The sequence below is a fragment of the Hyperolius riggenbachi genome, chromosome 3 (genome assembly GCF_040937935.1).
Source record: "Hyperolius riggenbachi isolate aHypRig1 chromosome 3, aHypRig1.pri, whole genome shotgun sequence".
NCBI classification, from domain to species: domain Eukaryota; kingdom Metazoa; phylum Chordata; class Amphibia; order Anura; family Hyperoliidae; genus Hyperolius; species Hyperolius riggenbachi.
In genome coordinates, this window is record NC_090648.1 from 72216191 (window position 1) to 72233880 (window position 17690).

Here is a 17690-nt window from a genome sequence, read left to right on the forward strand (position 1 = left end):
CGCAGTTTACAGTGTTCCGCTGAGGATCATGGGATGCCATATGCTAATTAGACAGCCACTAAACAAGCATTGTTAATAAGCGGCTAAAGAGTCTTAGCATTTGAAAAGGCGGCAAAGAGGGCAAAACAAAGCCTGCCAGGGATGCCAGCATAGTGTTTTGTGGAGCAGGCTGCCAAGTGGGCCAGTCCCGCACTTGTAAAATACATGAAAAATACAATTTGAAAAATGGAGTAATGAGTCTACGTCACTGCCATGTGTGCTGATAATTGGGCCTGTGATTATTGTGCCTGGAAGTACTGGTAAGCTGCGCTGGCTAGAGGTGCTTGGGAGTTGGCCAAAGTCTTGGTGGTTGCAGGTTACTGGAGGAGAGAGATGGTACGTGAGCTGTTAATTTTCTGATGCTCATGGTAAGCATGAAGCTCCTTCCATTGCTGCTTTGAGGGTAGATGTGCAGGCTGGAGAAGGGATCCGGCGAATTACTCTAATGCTGGGAATACACGACGACATTTTTCAGTCGATTACTATCCGATCTTATTTCCGATCGACTTTCCGATTCTTATCTTTTCTGATCAATTTCCATTCATTTCTATGAGAAATCGATGAGAAAAAGGATCGATAATAAGATCGGACATGTTGGAAATTATCTATGGTACCATCTATCTGCTGAAAAAACTTATGGTGTATTCCCAGCATAATGTTGACGGTTTGATGCCTCTTTTATGCATGGAATAATCCATGTTTAATATCACAGCAGAAAAAGTTGATTAGAAATAGATTCAAGACGCAGGGAGGCTGTGAGAGTTCGGGGGATGCACAGAAAGCGGCTGATGTTTCGGTTATGGCTTACTGCAAGCAAAGCACGCAAGAGGCAGCAGTTGCAGAGGGAACTCAGGTAGCGGAAGTGATGGCCAATGAGCATGGGGTAAAGGAAAGGCATCGCCTGAACAGGGACTTGAACCCTGGACCCTCAGATTAAAAGTCTGATGCTCTACCGACTGAGCTATCCAGGCCCTGGAAGGTGAGCTTCACCAGCAGCTCAAAAGTCAGTTATTCCAAGCAGGATGGACGGAAGGTCTAGTACATGCCCTGAGCTGGCTATAGCCTGCGACCTCTACATTTTCTAGGTCAGATCTCTGAAAGAATAAAACTGTACTTGATTTGGAAGGTGGCATTAGAAAGGTAGCCACCAATCAGCGAAGGCATGGAAAGCGGCCGACATCGGTGTTTTGGCCTGGTGCAAGCGGAGCACGCAAGAGGCTGCAGTTGAGGTAGATAGGGAGAGGACACGAAGCATAAAGAAAGGCAGAGAGCATCGCCTGAACAGGGACTTGTACCCGGGACCCTCAGATTAAAAGTCTGATGCTCTACCGACTGAGCTATCCAGGCTCTGAAAAAGTGCGATCAACAGCAGCTCAAAGTTTAGCTATAGTATTTCCAGGCTGAGCGCAAGTTAAGGTCTAGTGCAAGTCATGAGCAGTCTATAGCACCTAGATAGCCGGGAAACAGCAGAATGCGCTGTTGTTTCCTTCAACCATCAGGTTCTTCACCTTGGCTGATTGTTGACACTTTTAAAACAATGGTACACCAGCCAGAAGAAGCTATAGGCCGGCGAAACCTAAATGTCAGCGGTGCTCTGTTTCTGAGCACCCCAACAACCCTTGCAGAAAGAGCTAGCGAGAGGCCACGGGATCGTATCTAGCGCAAATAAATGGAGCTTGTGACCTACAAATTTTTCAGGCCAGACCTCTGAGAAACAACACTGTTCTCTCTCTTAGGAATGTGGCATTAGAAAAGTAGCAACCTGCAGATGAAAAGTGGACTTTTGTCATTTTAGTCATCCTGCTGGTGTTTATCAATTTGCCAGAGAGTAAGACACTGGACCTCACCCTCATGAAAGAACGCTGACAAGTGAGCATTTTGTGGCCAAGACTGATTTGGAGATAAGAGGTGCTACGAAATGTTGTTATTGTGCCAGCCACGGTACTACCACACGAGCACTGCTCAGTCATCATGCACCTTGAAGATAATCCTTTCTCTGTTGGTAAACACCTTAGTCAGTCTCCGAAGAGACTGTCAAAAATTGCCGATGCTGACTATATTTCAAGTCATCATGGCGGGGTATTGGGAAAAGTTTTCAATTAGCAATAACCACGCCTCGGTTGAACCTCATTGGCTATGATACTGCCACTGCGCAAAGTTAGCCAAGCTAATGCCAGCAAATATCCCCTCTTTCTTGGATAAAGGAATCACCTTAAGGAGAGACAAACGCAGTTTACAGTGTTCCGCTGAGGATCATGGGATGCCATATGCTAATTAGATAGCCACTAAACAAGCATTGTTAATAAGCGGCTAAAGAGTCTTAGCATTTGAAAAGGCGGCAAAGAGGGCAAAACAAAGCCTGCCAGGGATGCCAGCATAGTGTTTTGTGGAGCAGGCTGCCAAGTGGGCCAGTCCCGCACTTGTAAAATACATGAAAAATACAATTTGAAAAATGGAGTAATGAGTCTACGTCACTGCCATGTGTGCTGATAATTGGGCCTGTGATTATTGTGCCTGGAAGTACTGGTAAGCTGCGCTGGCTAGAGGTGCTTGGGAGTTGGCCAAAGTCTTGGTGGTTGCAGGTTACTGGAGGAGAGAGATGGTACGTGAGCTGTTAATTTTCTGATGCTCATGGTAAGCATGAAGCTCCTTCCATTGCTGCTTTGAGGGTAGATGAGCAGGCTGGAGAAGGGATCCGGCGAATTACTCTAATGCTGGGAATACACGACGACATTTTTCAGTCGATTACTATCCGATCTTATTTCCGATCGACTTTCCGATTCTTATCTTTTCTGATCAATTTCCATTCATTTCTATGAGAAATCGATGAGAAAAAGGATCGATAATAAGATCGGACATGTTGGAAATTATCTATGGAACCATCTATCTGCTGAAAAAACTTATGGTGTATTCCCAGCATAATGTTGACGGTTTGATGCCTCTTTTATGCATGGAATAATCCATGTTTAATATCACAGCAGAAAAAGTTGAAGAGAAATAGATTCAAGACGCAGGGAGGCTGTGAGAGTTCGGGGGATGCACAGAAAGCGGCTGATGTTTCCGTTATGACTTACTGCAAGCAAAGCACGCAAGAGGCAGCAGTTGCAGAGGGAACTCAGGTAGCGGAAGTGATGGCCAATGAGCATGGGGTAAAGGAAATGCATCGCCTGAACAGGGACTTGAACCCTGGACCCTCAGATTAAAAGTCTGATGCTCTACCGACTGAGCTATCCAGGCCCTGGAAGGTGAGCTTCACCAGCAGCTCAAAAGTCAGTTATTCCAAGCAGGATGGACGGAAGGTCTAGTACATGCCCTGAGCTGGCTATAGCCTGCGACCTCTACATTTTCTAGGTCAGATCTCTGAAAGAATAAAACTGTACTTGATTTGGAAGGTGGCATTAGAAAGGTAGCCACCAATCAGCGAAGGCATGGAAAGCGGACGACATCGGTGTTTTGGCCTGGTGCAAGCGGAGCACGCAAGAGGCTGCAGTTGAGGAAGATAGGGAGAGGACACGAAGCATAACAAAAGGCAGAGAGCATCGCCTGAACAGGGACTTGAACCCTGGACCCTCAGATTAAAAGTCTGATGCTCTACCGACTGAGCTATCCAGGCTCTGAAAAAGTGCGATCAACAGCAGCTCAAAGTTTAGCTATAGTATTTCCAGGCTGAGCGCAAGTTAAGGTCTAGTGCAAGTCATGAGCAGTCTATAGCACCTAGATAGCCGGGAAACAGCAGAATGCGCTGTTGTTTCCTTCAACCATCAGGTTCTTCACCTTGGCTGATTGTTGACACTTTTAAAACAATGGTACACCAGCCAGAAGAAGCTATAGGCCGGCGAAACCTAAATGTCAGCGGTGCTCTGTTTCTGAGCACCCCAACAACGCTTGCAGAAAGAGCTAGCGAGAGGCCACGGGATCGTATCTAGCGCAAATAAATGGAGCTTGTGACCTACAAATTTTTCAGGCCAGACCTCTGAGAAACAACACTGTTCTCTCTCTTAGGAATGTGGCATTAGAAAAGTAGCAACCTGCAGATGAAAAGTGGACTTTTGTCATTTTAGTCATCCTGCTGGTGTTTATAAATTTGCCAGAGAGTAAGACACTGGACCTCACCCTCATGAAAGAACGCTGACAAGTGAGCATTTTGTGGCCAAGACTGATTTGGAGATAAGAGGTGCTACGAAATGTTGTTATTGTGCCAGCCACGGTACTACCACACGAGCACTGCTCAGTTATCATGCACCTTGAAGATAATCCTTTCTCTGTTGGTAAACACCTTAGTCAGTCTCCGAAGAGACTGTCAAAAATTGCCGATGCTGACTATATTTCAAGTCATCATGGCGGGGTATTGGGAAAAGTTTTCAATTAGCAATAATCACGCCTCGGTTGAACCTCATTGGCTATGATACTGCCACTGCGCAAAGTTAGCCAAGCTAATGCCAGCAAATATCCCCTCTTTCTTGGATAAAGGAATCACCTTAAGGAGAGACAAACGCAGTTTACAGTGTTCCGCTGAGGATCATGGGATGCCATATGCTAATTAGACAGCCACTAAACAAGCATTGTTAATAAGCGGCTAAAGAGTCTTAGCATTTGAAAAGGCGGCAAAGAGGGCAAAACAAAGCCTGCCAGGGATGCCAGCATAGTGTTTTGTGGAGCAGGCTGCCAAGTGGGCCAGTCCCGCACTTGTAAAATACATGAAAAATACAATTTGAAAAATGGAGTAATGAGTCTACGTCACTGCCATGTGTGCTGATAATTGGGCCTGTGATTATTGTGCCTGGAAGTACTAGTAAGCTGCGCTGGCTAGAGGTGCTTGGGAGTTGGCCAAAGTCTTGGTGGTTGCAGGTTACTGGAGGAGAGAGATGGTACGTGAGCTGTTAATTTTCTGATGCTCATGGTAAGCATGAAGCTCCTTCCATTGCTGCTTTGAGGGTAGATGTGCAGGCTGGAGAAGGGATCCGGTGAATTACTCTAATGCTGGGAATACACGACGACATTTTTCAGTCGATTACTATCCGATCTTATTTCCGATCGACTTTCCGATTCTTATCTTTTCTGATCAATTTCCATTCATTTCTATGAGAAATCGATGAGAAAAAGGATCGATAATAAGATCGGACATGTTGGAAATTATCTATGGTACCATCTATCTGCTGAAAAAACTTATGGTGTATTCCCAGCATAATGTTGACGGTTTGATGCCTCTTTTATGCATGGAATAATCCATGTTTAATATCACAGCAGAAAAAGTTGATGAGAAATAGATTCAAGACGCAGGGAGGCTGTGAGAGTTCGGGGGATGCACAGAAAGCGGCTGATGTTTCGGTTATGGCTTACTGCAAGCAAAGCACGCAAGAGGCAGCAGTTGCAGAGGGAACTCAGGTAGCGGAAGTGATGGCCAATGAGCATGGGGTAAAGGAAAGGCATTGCCTGAACAGGGACTTGAACCCTGGACCCTCAGATTAAAAGTCTGATGCTCTACCGACTGAGCTATCCAGGCCCTGGAAGGTGAGCTTCACCAGCAGCTCAAAAGTCAGTTATTCCAAGCAGGATGGACGGAAGGTCTAGTACATGCCCTGAGCTGGCTATAGCCTGCGACCTCTACATTTTCTAGGTCAGATCTCTGAAAGAATAAAACTGTACTTGATTTGGAAGGTGGCATTAGAAAGGTAGCCACCAATCAGCGAAGGCATGGAAAGCGGACGACATCGGTGTTTTGGCCTGGTGCAAGCGGAGCACGCAAGAGGCTGCAGTTGAGGAAGATAGGGAGAGGACACGAAGCATAACAAAAGGCAAAGAGCATCGCCTGAACAGGGACTTGAACCCTGGACCCTCAGATTAAAAGTCTGATGCTCTACCGACTGAGCTATCCAGGCTCTGAAATGGTGCGATCACCAGCAGCTCAAAGTTTAGCTACAGTATTTCCAGGCTGAGCGCAAGTTAAGGTCTAGTGCAAGTCATGAGCAGTCTATAGCACCTAGATAGCCGGGAAACAGCAGAATGCGCTGTTGTTTCCTTCAACCATCAGGTTCTTCACCTTGGCTGATTGTTGACACTTTTAAAACAATGGTACACCAGCCAGAAGAAGCTATAGGCCGGCGAAACCTAAATGTCAGCGGTGCTCTGTTTCTGAGCACCCCAACAACGCTTGCAGAAAGAGCTAGCGAGAGGCCACGGGATCGTATCTAGCGCAAATAAATGGAGCTTGTGACCTCCAAATTTTTCAGGCCAGACCTCTGAGAAACAACACTGTTCTCTCTCTTAGGAATGTGGCATTAGAAAAGTAGCAACCTGCAGATGAAAAGTGGACTTTTGTCATTTTAGTCATCCTGCTGGTGTTTATAAATTTGCCAGAGAGTAAGACACTGGACCTCACCCTCATGAAAGAACGCTGACAAGTGAGCATTTTGAGGACAAGACTGATTTGGAGATAAGAGGTGCTACGAAATGATGTTATTGTGCCAGCCACGGTACTACCACACGAGCACTGCTCAGTCATCATGCACCTTAAAGATAATCCTTTCTCTGTTGGTAAACACTTTAGTCAGTCTCCGAAAAGACTGTCAAAAATTGCCGATGCTGACTATATTTCAAGTCATCATGGCGGGGTATTGGGAAAAGTTTTCAATTAGCAATAACCACGCCTCGGTTGAACCTCATTGGCTATGATACTGCCACTGCGCAAAGTTAGCCAAGCTAATGCCAGCAAATATCCCCTCTTTCTTGGATAAAGGAATCACCTTAAGGAGAGACAAACGCAGTTTACAGTGCTCCGCTGAGGATCATGGGATGCCATATGCTAATTAGATAGCCACTAAACAAGCATTGTTAATAAGCGGCTAAAGAGTCTTAGCATTTGAAAAGGCGGCAAAGAGGGCAAAACAAAGCCTGCCAGGGATGCCAGCATAGTGTTTTGTGGAGCAGGCTGCCAAGTGGGCCAGTCCCGCACTTGTAAAATACATGAAAAATACAATTTGAAAAATGGAGTAATGAGTCTACGTCACTGCCATGTGTGCTGATAATTGGGCCTGTGATTATTGTGCCTGGAAGTACTGGTAAGCTGCGCTGGCTAGAGGTGCTTGGGAGTTGGCCAAAGTCTTGGTGGTTGCAGGTTACTGGAGGAGAGAGATGGTACGTGAGCTGTTAATTTTCTGATGCTCATGGTAAGCATGAAGCTCCTTCCATTGCTGCTTTGAGGGTAGATGAGCAGGCTGGAGAAGGGATCCGGCGAATTACTCTAATGCTGGGAATACACGACGACATTTTTCAGTCGATTACTATCCGATCTTATTTCCGATCGACTTTCCGATTCTTATCTTTTCTGATCAATTTCCATTCATTTCTACGAGAAATCGATGAGAAAAAGGATCGATAATAAGATCGGACATGTTGGAAATTATCTATGGAACCATCTATCTGCTGAAAAAACTTATGGTGTATTCCCAGCATAATGTTGACAGTTTGATGCCTCTTTTATGCATGGAATAATCCATGTTTAATATCACAGCAGAAAAAGTTGAAGAGAAATAGATTCAAGACGCAGGGAGGCTGTGAGAGTTCGGGGGATGCACAGAAAGCGGCTGATGTTTCGGTTATGGCTTACTGCAAGCAAAGCACGCAAGAGGCAGCAGTTGCAGAGGGAACTCAGGTAGCGGAAGTGATGGCCAATGAGCATGGGGTAAAGGAAATGCATCGCCTGAACAGGGACTTGAACCCTGGACCCTCAGATTAAAAGTCTGATGCTCTACCGACTGAGCTATCCAGGCCCTGGAAGGTGAGCTTCACCAGCAGCTCAAAAGTCAGTTATTCCAAGCAGGATGGACGGAAGGTCTAGTACATGCCCTGAGCTGGCTATAGCCTGCGACCTCTACATTTTCTAGGTCAGATCTCTGAAAGAATAAAACTGTACTTGATTTGGAAGGTGGCATTAGAAAGGTAGCCACCAATCAGCGAAGGCATGGAAAGCGGACGACATCGGTGTTTTGGCCTGGTGCAAGCGGAGCACGCAAGAGGCTGCAGTTGAGGAAGATAGGGAGAGGACACGAAGCATAACAAAAGGCAGAGAGCATCGCCTGAACAGGGACTTGAACCCTGGACCCTCAGATTAAAAGTCTGATGCTCTACCGACTGAGCTATCCAGGCTCTGAAAAAGTGCGATCAACAGCAGCTCAAAGTTTAGCTATAGTATTTCCAGGCTGAGCGCAAGTTAAGGTCTAGTGCAAGTCATGAGCAGTCTATAGCACCTAGATAGCCGGGAAACAGCAGAATGCGCTGTTGTTTCCTTCAACCATCAGGTTCTTCACCTTGGCTGATTGTTGACACTTTTAAAACAATGGTACACCAGCCAGAAGAAGCTATAGGCCGGCGAAACCTAAATGTCAGCGGTGCCCTGTTTCTGAGCACCCCAACAACGCTTGCAGAAAGAGCTAGCGAGAGGCCACGGGATCGTATCTAGCGCAAATAAATGGAGCTTGTGACCTCCAAATTTTTCAGGCCAGACCTCTGAGAAACAACACTGTTCTCTCTCTTAGGAATGTGGCATTAGAAAAGTAGCAACCTGCAGATGAAAAGTGGACTTTTGTCATTTTAGTCATCCTGCTGGTGTTTATAAATTTGCCAGAGAGTAAGACACTGGACCTCACCCTCATGAAAGAACGCTGACAAGTGAGCATTTTGTGGCCAAGACTGATTTGGAGATAAGAGGTGCTACGAAATGTTGTTATTGTGCCAGCCACGGTACTACCACACGAGCAGTGCTCAGTTATCATGCACCTTGAAGATAATCCTTTCTCTGTTGGTAAACACCTTAGTCAGTCTCCGAAGAGACTGTCAAAAATTGCCGATGCTGACTATATTTCAAGTCATCATGGCGGGGTATTGGGAAAAGTTTTCAATTAGCAATAATCACGCCTCGGTTGAACCTCATTGGCTATGATACTGCCACTGCGCAAAGTTAGCCAAGCTAATGCCAGCAAATATCCCCTCTTTCTTGGATAAAGGAATCACCTTAAGGAGAGACAAACGCAGTTTACAGTGTTCCGCTGAGGATCATGGGATGCCATATGCTAATTAGATAGCCACTAAACAAGCATTGTTAATAAGCGGCTAAAGAGTCTTAGCATTTGAAAAGGCGGCAAAGAGGGCAAAACAAAGCCTGCCAGGGATGCCAGCATAGTGTTTTGTGGAGCAGGCTGCCAAGTGGGCCAGTCCCGCACTTGTAAAATACATGAAAAATACAATTTGAAAAATGGAGTAATGAGTCTACGTCACTGCCATGGCTATCATTCATAAAGCATTTCCGCATGCGGAAATGCTTAAAACAGCTGACTTTACCGACCACTCGGCAAAGTCAGCATTCATAAAGGCTCTTTCCGCATGTAAAAATGACACTACCGAGCAGAGTGATAAATCACCGCCTTGTGCGGTGATTATCGGAACAAATGTAGCAAAATGTTCATTCATGAAGATCACCGCAAGCGGTAAGAGGTCGGGAAGTACTGCTCCCTCTGATGTGGCGATACTAATGTAAGTGAATGGAGACACACAGACCTTACAGGCAGCTGCAGCAGAGCGGAACACGGAGAAATGTATCAACTCAGCAGCTTCTGTGTCTCCGCAAGCCTACCGCCTGCCTACCGCCTGCCTAGTTCGGGGAATCTCCGCACTGCTTCCGCACATGGATACATCTTCATGAATGCCCACCCAGAAGTCTAAAAATCCGCCAGCGGTGTTTTCCCGCACCGATTCTGTTTACCGACAGCCTGTTCATGAATGATAGCCCATGTGTGCTGATAATTGGGCCTGTGATTATTGTGCCTGGAAGTACTGGTAAGCTGCGCTGGCTAGAGGTGCTTGGGAGTTGGCCAAAGTCTTGGTGGTTGCAGGTTACTGGAGGAGAGAGATGGTACGTGAGCTGTTAATTTTCTGATGCTCATGGTAAGCATGAAGCTCCTTCCATTGCTGCTTTGAGGGTAGATGAGCAGGCTGGAGAAGGGATCCGGCGAATTACTCTAATGCTGGGAATACACGACGACATTTTTCAGTCGATTACTATCCGATCTTATTTCCGATCGACTTTCCGATTCTTATCTTTTCTGATCAATTTCCATTCATTTCTATGAGAAATCGATGAGAAAAAGGATCGATAATAAGATCGGACATGTTGGAAATTATCTATGGAACCATCTATCTGCTGAAAAAACTTATGGTGTATTCCCAGCATAATGTTGACGGTTTGATGCCTCTTTTATGCATGGAATAATCCATGTTTAATATCACAGCAGAAAAAGTTGAAGAGAAATAGATTCAAGACGCAGGGAGGCTGTGAGAGTTCGGGGGATGCACAGAAAGCGGCTGATGTTTCGGTTATGGCTTACTGCAAGCAAAGCACGCAAGAGGCAGCAGTTGCAGAGGGAACTCAGGTAGCGGAAGTGATGGCCAATGAGCATTGGGTAAAGGAAAGGCATCACCTGAACAGGGACTTGAACCCTGGACCCTCAGATTAAAAGTCTGATGCTCTACCGACTGAGCTATCCAGGCCCTGGAAGGTGAGCTTCACCAGCAGCTCAAAAGTCAGTTATTCCAAGCAGGATGGACGGAAGGTCTAGTACATGCCCTGACCTGGCTATAGCCTGCGACCTCTACATTTTCTAGGTCAGATCTCTGAAAGAATAAAACTGTACTTGATTTGGAAGGTGGCATTAGAAAGGTAGCCACCAATCAGCGAAGGCATGGAAAGCGGACGACATCGGTGTTTTGGCCTGGTGCAAGCGGAGCACGCAAGAGGCTGCAGTTGAGGAAGATAGGGAGAGGACACGAAGCATAATGAAAGGCAGAGAGCATCGCCTGAACAGGGACTTGAACCCTGGACCCTCAGATTAAAAGTCTGATGCTCTACCGACTGAGCTATCCAGGCTCTGAAAAAGTGCGATCAACAGCAGCTCAAAGTTTAGCTATAGTATTTCCAGGCTGAGCGCAAGTTAAGGTCTAGTGCAACTTCATCAGCAGTCTATAGCACCTAGATAGCCGGGAAACAGCAGAATGCGCTGTTGTTTCCTTCAACCATCAGGTTCTTCACCTTGGCTGATTGTTGACACTTTTAAAACAATGGTACACCAGCCAGAAGAAGCTATAGGCCGGCGAAACCTAAATGTCAGCGGTGCTCTGTTTCTGAGCACCCCAACAACTCTTGCAGAAAGAGCTAGCGAGAGGCCACGGGATCGTATCTAGCGCAAATAAATGGAGCTTGTGACCTCCAAATTTTTCAGGCCAGACCTCTGAGAAACAACACTGTTCTCTCTCTTAGGAATGTGGCATTAGAAAAGTAGCAACCTGCAGATGAAAAGTGGACTTTTGTCATTTTAGTCATCCTGCTGGTGTTTATAAATTTGCCAGAGAGTAAGACACTGGACCTCACCCTCATGAAAGAACGCTGACAAGTGAGCATTTTGTGGCCAAGACTGATTTGGAGATAAGAGGTGCTACGAAATGTTGTTATTGTGCCAGCCACGATACTACCACTAGTGTTGGGCGAACATCTAGATGTTCGGGTTCGGGCTGAACAGGCCGAACATGGCAGCGATGTTCGGGTGTTCGACCCGAACTCCGAACATAATGGAAGTCAATGGGGACCCGAACTTTTGTGGTTTGTAAAGCCTCCTTACATGCTACATACCCCAAATTTACAGGGTATGTGCACCTTGGGAGTGGGTACAAGAGGAAAAAAAAATTTAGCAAAAAGAGCTTATAGTTTTTGAGAAAATCGATTTTAAAGTTTCAAAGGGAAAACTGTCTTTTAAATGCGGGAAATGTCTGTTTTCTTTGCACAGGTAACATGCTTTTTGTCGGCATGCAGTCATAAATGTAATACATATAAGAGGTTCCAGGAAAAGGGACCGGTAATGCTAACCCAGCAGCAGCACACGTGATGGAACAGGAGGAGGGTGGCGCAGGAGGAGAAGGCCACGCTTTGAGACACAACAACCCAGGCCTTGCATGAGGACAAGAAGCGTGCGGATAGCATGCTTTGTACCACCATGCAGTCATAAATGTAATAAAGATAAGTGGTTCAATAAACAGGGACCACGCGGCAACGCTAACCCAGCAGCAGCACACGTGATGGAACAGGAGGAGGCGCAGGAGGAGAAGGCCACGCTTTGTGAGACACAACAACCCAGGCCTTGCATGAGGACAAAAAGCGTGCGGATAGCATGCTTTGTACCGCCATGTAGTCATAAATGTAATAAAGATAAGAGGTTCAATAAACAGGGACCACGCGGCAACGCTAACCCAGCAGCAGCAGCAGCAGCAGCACACGTGATGGAACAGGAGGAGGCGCAGGAGGAGAAGGCCACGCTTTGTGAGACACAACAACCCAGGCCTTGCATGAGGACAAAAAGCGTGCGGATAGCATGCTTTGTACCGCCATGTAGTCATAAATGTAATAAAGATAAGAGGTTCCATAAACAGGGACCAGCAACGGTAACCCAGCAGCAGCAGCAGCAGCAGCAGCACACGTGATGGAACAGGAGGAGGCGCAGGAGGAGAAGGCCACGCTTTGTGAGACACAACAACCCAGGCCTTGCATGAGGACAAAAAGCGTGCGGATAGCATGCTTTGTACCGCCATGTAGTCATAAATGTAATAAAGATAAGAGGTTCCATAAACAGGGACCGGCAACGGTAACCCAGCAGCAGCAGCAGCAGCAGCACACGTGATGGAACAGGAGGAGGCGCAGGAGGAGAAGGCCACGCTTTGTGAGACACAACAACCCAGGCCTTGCATGAGGACAAAAAGCGTGCGGATATAGCAGCAATGCTTTTTGCCGCCATGCAGTCATAAATGTAATACAGATGAGAGGTTCAATAAACAGGGACCGGAAACGCTAAACCATCCCAGATGTTCATCGGTCATGTTACTTGGTTGGGGTCCAGGAGTGTTGCGTAGTCGTTTCCAATCCAGGATTGATTCATTTTAATTTGAGTCAGACGGTCTGCATTTTCTGTGGAGAGGCGGATACGCCGATCTATGATGATGCCTCCGGCAGCACTGAAACAGCGTTCCGACATAACGCTGGCTGCCGGGCAAGCCAGCACCTCTATTGCGTACATTGCCAGTTCGTGCCAGGTGTCTAGCTTCATGCCCGGTTTCAGGTCCAGCGGTGCCAGCCACAAATCCGTCTGTTCCTTTATTCCCCTCCAAATTTCCTCCCCTGTGTGCTGCTTATCCCCAAGGCAGATCAGCTTCAGCAACGCTTGCTGACGCATGCCAACAGCTGTGCTGCACTGCTTCCACGATCCTACTGCTGCTGGTGCTGGGTTAGCATTTCCGGATGAGGTACAGCTTTGAGATGCGTTGGAGGAGAAGGAGTCAGAGAGGTAGGTGCTGCTGTTGTTATCCAGCTGTTTGCGGCGTGGGCAACACCCGCGCCGTAGCAGGTGAGGAATCGCTGCCAGGCTCCACAAGGTTCACCCAGTGCGCGGTAAGGGAGATGTATCGACCCTGGCCGAACGCACTCGTCCAGGTGTCAGTGGTGAGGTGAACCTTGCAGGCAACGGCATTCTTCAAGCTTCGGGTTATTTAGCTGACCACGTGCTCATGCAACTCAGGCACTGCAGAGCGCGCAAAGTGGTAGCGGCTGGGAACCACGTAACGTGGGATGGCCACTGACATCATGCCCTTGAAGCTGTTTGTCTCCACCACTCGATATGGCAGCATTTCGCAGGCCAGAAGCTTGGCTATGCTGGCTGGCTGTTACTGCCACGGCCCGGGGGTCATTTGCTGGCAATTTCCTCTTGTGCTCAAACATCTCAGAGACAGACAACTCAACCGTAGCGCTGCACACCAAAGGGCTGTTGGTTGTTGTGTTTGATGAACACTGGGAGACCTCAAGAGCACTAGTCCGGAAAGTGACAGTGTCAGCATCGTCTGATGTTTGTGAATGTTGTGAACCACGCAATGGCTGGGCTACTGCTGCTGCTGAGGCGGGTCTGGTGGTGAGTCTGGTGAACCCAAGGGAGGCAGTGTTGCTGGTGGTACCCTGTCCTGCCGCGTTTGCCCACAGAGTGGGATGTTTGGATAGAATGTGGCGGCTCATGCTGGTGGTGGAGAGGTTGTTAATACTTTTCCCCCTGCTCAGGCGGGTCTTGCACACCTTGCAAATCGCCATGGTAACATCCTCAGTGCAGTCTTCAAAGAAAGCCCAGACTTTAACTGGCTGAGGACTCGGACCTCGTGCGTGATGTGCTGGTGCTGCTTAACCCACTGCTGGACGCTTGAGAGGTCATCCAAGTAATTATCTGGTCCTGTTCTTTTGGATCTGTGAGGGTTGTTGTCCTGGACAACATGGGCAGTATTGAGTGGGTTTTCTTGGGTGCTCCCCTGTGGCCTGTACGTGAACCGTCAGGGGAAACACCTCTTCCCTTGCCCCTCCCTCTTTCACCGGATTTCTTCCTCATTTCACTTATCCTTAAAGTACACGCTGACTGGCAGCAGTACAGTGGCAGTACAGAAATGCTATACAGTGGTGGGTGAGCGGTGTACCACTATTGTCAGCAGTGACACAGAGCACAATGCTATACAGTGGCGGGTGAGCGGTGTACTACTGTTCCCAGCAGACACAGAGTGGAAGTAAACACAATGCTATATAGTGTGGCTGAGCCGTGTACACAGAGTGGCATTAAACACAATGCTATATAGTCTGCTATATAGTCACCCCGAACAGGGTGATGTTCTGCAGAACCCGAACAGTGGCAAACACTGTTCGCCCAACACTACTGGGAGGGAACGCAGATTTTAGTACCTAAACACACGATACAACATGTTTTCCGGGGTCGGACTCTGAGGCACATACAGATGGTCCCGATCATCATCCTCATCATACAACTCTTCTCCTGAGTCTGACCCACCCACCACCTCTGCCACCCCAACATCCCCAGACACAGACCCCTCATCGTCCTCAACATTAACTTGGGATGCTGGCCTGAGCCAGACCTCCTCCTCCACATCAGGCCCCATCATCTCCTCAATGGCAGCCCTCATTAATCGCTCTGGCGACGGACTGATGGACACAACGTTCTCCTCCGGGGAGGGCTGCTGCTGACCACTGGCTGCTGGGGTGGATGTTATAGCTTGCGTGGGGCGTTGGCTGTTGCTGTTGTTGGGAGTGCTGCTCACAGCGGAGGTCTCTGGGGAACTCATGTTGAGCTCATATAGTGGTTGACGGTGAGTGGAGTATTACTGATCCCAGCAATATACACACTGACTGGCAGAGTACGCAATGCTATATAGTGTGGCTGAGCGGTGTACACAGAGTGGCAGTAAACACAATGCTATATAGTCTGGCTGAGCGAGCGGTGTACTACTGTTCCCAGCAGAATCAGAGTGGCAGTAAACAATGGTATATAGTCTGGCTGAGCGGTGTACACAGAGTGTCAGTAAACAATGGTATATAGTCTGGCTGAGCGGTGTACACACAATGCTATATAGTCTGCTATATAGTGTCAGTAAACAATGGTATATAGTCTGGCTGAGCGAGCGGTGTACTACTGTTCCCAGCAGAATCAGAGTGGCAGTAAACAATGGTATATAGTCTGGCTGAGCGGTGTACACAGAGTGTCAGTAAACAATGGTATATAGTCTGGCTGAGCGAGCGGTGTACTACTGTTCCCAGCAGAATCAGAGTGGCAGTAAACAATGGTATATAGTCTGGCTGAGCGGTGTACACAGAGTGTCAGTAAACAATGGTATATAGTCTGGCTGAGCGGTGTACACACAATGCTATATAGTCTGCTATATAGTGTCAGTAAACAATGGTATATAGTCTGGCTGAGCGAGCGGTGTACTACTGTTCCCAGCAGAATCAGAGTGGCAGTAAACAATGGTATATAGTCTGGCTGAGCGGTGTACACAGAGTTTCAGTAAACAATGGTATATAGTCTGGCTGAGCGGTGTACACAGAGTGTCAGTAAACAATGGTATATAGTCTGGCTGAGCGGTGTACACAGAGTGGCAGTAAACACAATGCTATATAGTCTGGCTGAGCGAGCGGTGTACTACTGTTCCCAGCAGAATCAGAGTGGCAGTAAACAATGGTATATAGTCTGGCTGAGCGGTGTACACAGAGTGTCAGTAAACAATGGTATATAGTCTGGCTGAGCGGTGTACACAGAGTGTCAGTAAACAATGGTATATAGTCTGGCTGAGCGGTGTACACAGAGTGGCAGTAAACACAATGCTATATACTCTGGCTGAGCGAGCGGTGTACTACTGTTCCCAGCAGACACAGAACAGTAAACAGAATGCTATATAGTGTGGCTGAGCGAGCGGTGTACCACTATTCCCAGCAGACACAGAACAGTAAACAGAATGCTATGTAGTGTGGCTGAGCGAGCGGTGTACCACTATTCCCAGCAGACACAGAACAGTAAACAGAATGCTATATAGTGTGGCTGAGCGAGCGGTGTACCACTATTCCCAGCAGACACAGAACAGTGAACAGAATGCTATATAGTGTGGCTGAGCGAGCGGTGTACCACTATTCCCAGCAGACACAGAACAGTGAACAGAATGCTATATAGTGTGGCTGAGCGAGCGGTGTACCACTATTCTCAGCAGACACAGAACAGTGAACAGAATGCTATATAGTGTGGATGAGCGAGCGGTGTACCACTATTCCCAGCAGACACAGAACAGTAAACAGAATGCTATATAGTGTGGCTGAGCGAGCGGTGTACCACTATTCCCAGCAGACACAGAACAGTGAACAGAATGCTATATAGTGTGGCTGAGCGAGCGGTGTACCACTATTCCCAGCAGACACAGAACAGTGAACAGAATGCTATATAGTGTGGCTGAGCGAGCGGTGTACCACTATTCCCAGCAGACACAGAACAGTAAACAGAATGCTATATAGTGTGGCTGAGCGAGCGGTGTACCACTATTCCCAGCAGACACAGAACAGTAAACAGAATGCTATATAGTGTGGCTGAGCGAGCGGTGTACCACTATTCCAAGCAGACACAGAACAGTGAACAGAATGCTATATAGTGTGGCTGAGCGAGCGGTGTACCACTATTCCCAGCAGACACAGAGTGGCAGTAAACAGAATGCTATATAGTGTGGCTGAGCGAGGTACACAGAGTGGCAGTAAACAGAATGCTATATAGTGTGGCTGAGCAAGCGGTGTACTACTATTCCCAGCAGACACAGAGTGGCAGTAAACAGAATGCTATATAGTGTGGCTGAGCGAGGTACACAGAGTGGCAGTAAACAGAATGCTATATAGTGTGGCTGAGCAAGCGGTGTACTACTGTTCCCAGCAGTGACACAATGACAGGGGGGACCCTGGCTAGCGTGGCTGGAGCGCGAACTACCCTGCCTGCCTACCCAAAGCTAAACCCACAGACAAATGGCGGAGATATGACGTGGTTCGGGTATTTATTTACCCGAACCACGTGACCGTTCGGCCAATCAGAGCGCGTTCGGGTCCGAACCACGTGACCCGTTCGGCCAATCACAGCGCTAGCCGAACGTTCGGGGAACGTTCGGCCATGCGCTCTTAGTTCGGCCCTTTGGCCGAACGGTTTGGCCGAGCACCGTCAGGTGTTCGGCCGAACTCGAACATCACCCGAACAGGGTGATGTTCTGCA

The 17690-nt window shown here is 47.7% G+C and overlaps 14 non-coding genes across 14 annotated transcripts; all 14 read right to left on the reverse strand.

Moving 5' to 3' along the window:
- Positions 1-937: 937 nt before the first annotated feature.
- TRNAK-UUU (transfer RNA lysine (anticodon UUU)) lies at positions 938-1010 on the reverse strand. The gene has a single exon. It is a non-coding gene; the product is annotated as a tRNA-Lys (tRNA).
- Positions 1011-1313: 303 nt separating this feature from the next.
- On the reverse strand, positions 1314-1386 carry TRNAK-UUU (transfer RNA lysine (anticodon UUU)). Its single transcript has one exon. It is a non-coding gene; the product is annotated as a tRNA-Lys (tRNA).
- A 672-nt stretch (positions 1387-2058) lies between these two features.
- Positions 2059-2199, reverse strand: LOC137564679 (U4 spliceosomal RNA). The gene has a single exon (XR_011030765.1). It is a non-coding gene; the product is annotated as a U4 spliceosomal RNA (small nuclear RNA).
- A 1004-nt stretch (positions 2200-3203) lies between these two features.
- Positions 3204-3276, reverse strand: TRNAK-UUU (transfer RNA lysine (anticodon UUU)). The gene has a single exon. It is a non-coding gene; the product is annotated as a tRNA-Lys (tRNA).
- A 303-nt stretch (positions 3277-3579) lies between these two features.
- TRNAK-UUU (transfer RNA lysine (anticodon UUU)) lies at positions 3580-3652 on the reverse strand. The gene has a single exon. It is a non-coding gene; the product is annotated as a tRNA-Lys (tRNA).
- A 672-nt stretch (positions 3653-4324) lies between these two features.
- On the reverse strand, positions 4325-4465 carry LOC137564601 (U4 spliceosomal RNA). Its single transcript, XR_011030696.1, has one exon. It is a non-coding gene; the product is annotated as a U4 spliceosomal RNA (small nuclear RNA).
- A 1004-nt stretch (positions 4466-5469) lies between these two features.
- Positions 5470-5542, reverse strand: TRNAK-UUU (transfer RNA lysine (anticodon UUU)). The gene has a single exon. It is a non-coding gene; the product is annotated as a tRNA-Lys (tRNA).
- Positions 5543-5845: 303 nt separating this feature from the next.
- Positions 5846-5918, reverse strand: TRNAK-UUU (transfer RNA lysine (anticodon UUU)). Its single transcript has one exon. It is a non-coding gene; the product is annotated as a tRNA-Lys (tRNA).
- A 672-nt stretch (positions 5919-6590) lies between these two features.
- LOC137564722 (U4 spliceosomal RNA) lies at positions 6591-6731 on the reverse strand. The gene has a single exon (XR_011030802.1). It is a non-coding gene; the product is annotated as a U4 spliceosomal RNA (small nuclear RNA).
- A 1004-nt stretch (positions 6732-7735) lies between these two features.
- On the reverse strand, positions 7736-7808 carry TRNAK-UUU (transfer RNA lysine (anticodon UUU)). The gene has a single exon. It is a non-coding gene; the product is annotated as a tRNA-Lys (tRNA).
- A 303-nt stretch (positions 7809-8111) lies between these two features.
- Positions 8112-8184, reverse strand: TRNAK-UUU (transfer RNA lysine (anticodon UUU)). The gene has a single exon. It is a non-coding gene; the product is annotated as a tRNA-Lys (tRNA).
- A 672-nt stretch (positions 8185-8856) lies between these two features.
- Positions 8857-8997, reverse strand: LOC137564602 (U4 spliceosomal RNA). The gene has a single exon (XR_011030697.1). It is a non-coding gene; the product is annotated as a U4 spliceosomal RNA (small nuclear RNA).
- A 1511-nt stretch (positions 8998-10508) lies between these two features.
- TRNAK-UUU (transfer RNA lysine (anticodon UUU)) lies at positions 10509-10581 on the reverse strand. Its single transcript has one exon. It is a non-coding gene; the product is annotated as a tRNA-Lys (tRNA).
- A 303-nt stretch (positions 10582-10884) lies between these two features.
- Positions 10885-10957, reverse strand: TRNAK-UUU (transfer RNA lysine (anticodon UUU)). Its single transcript has one exon. It is a non-coding gene; the product is annotated as a tRNA-Lys (tRNA).
- Between the last annotated feature and the right edge of the window lie 6733 nt (positions 10958-17690).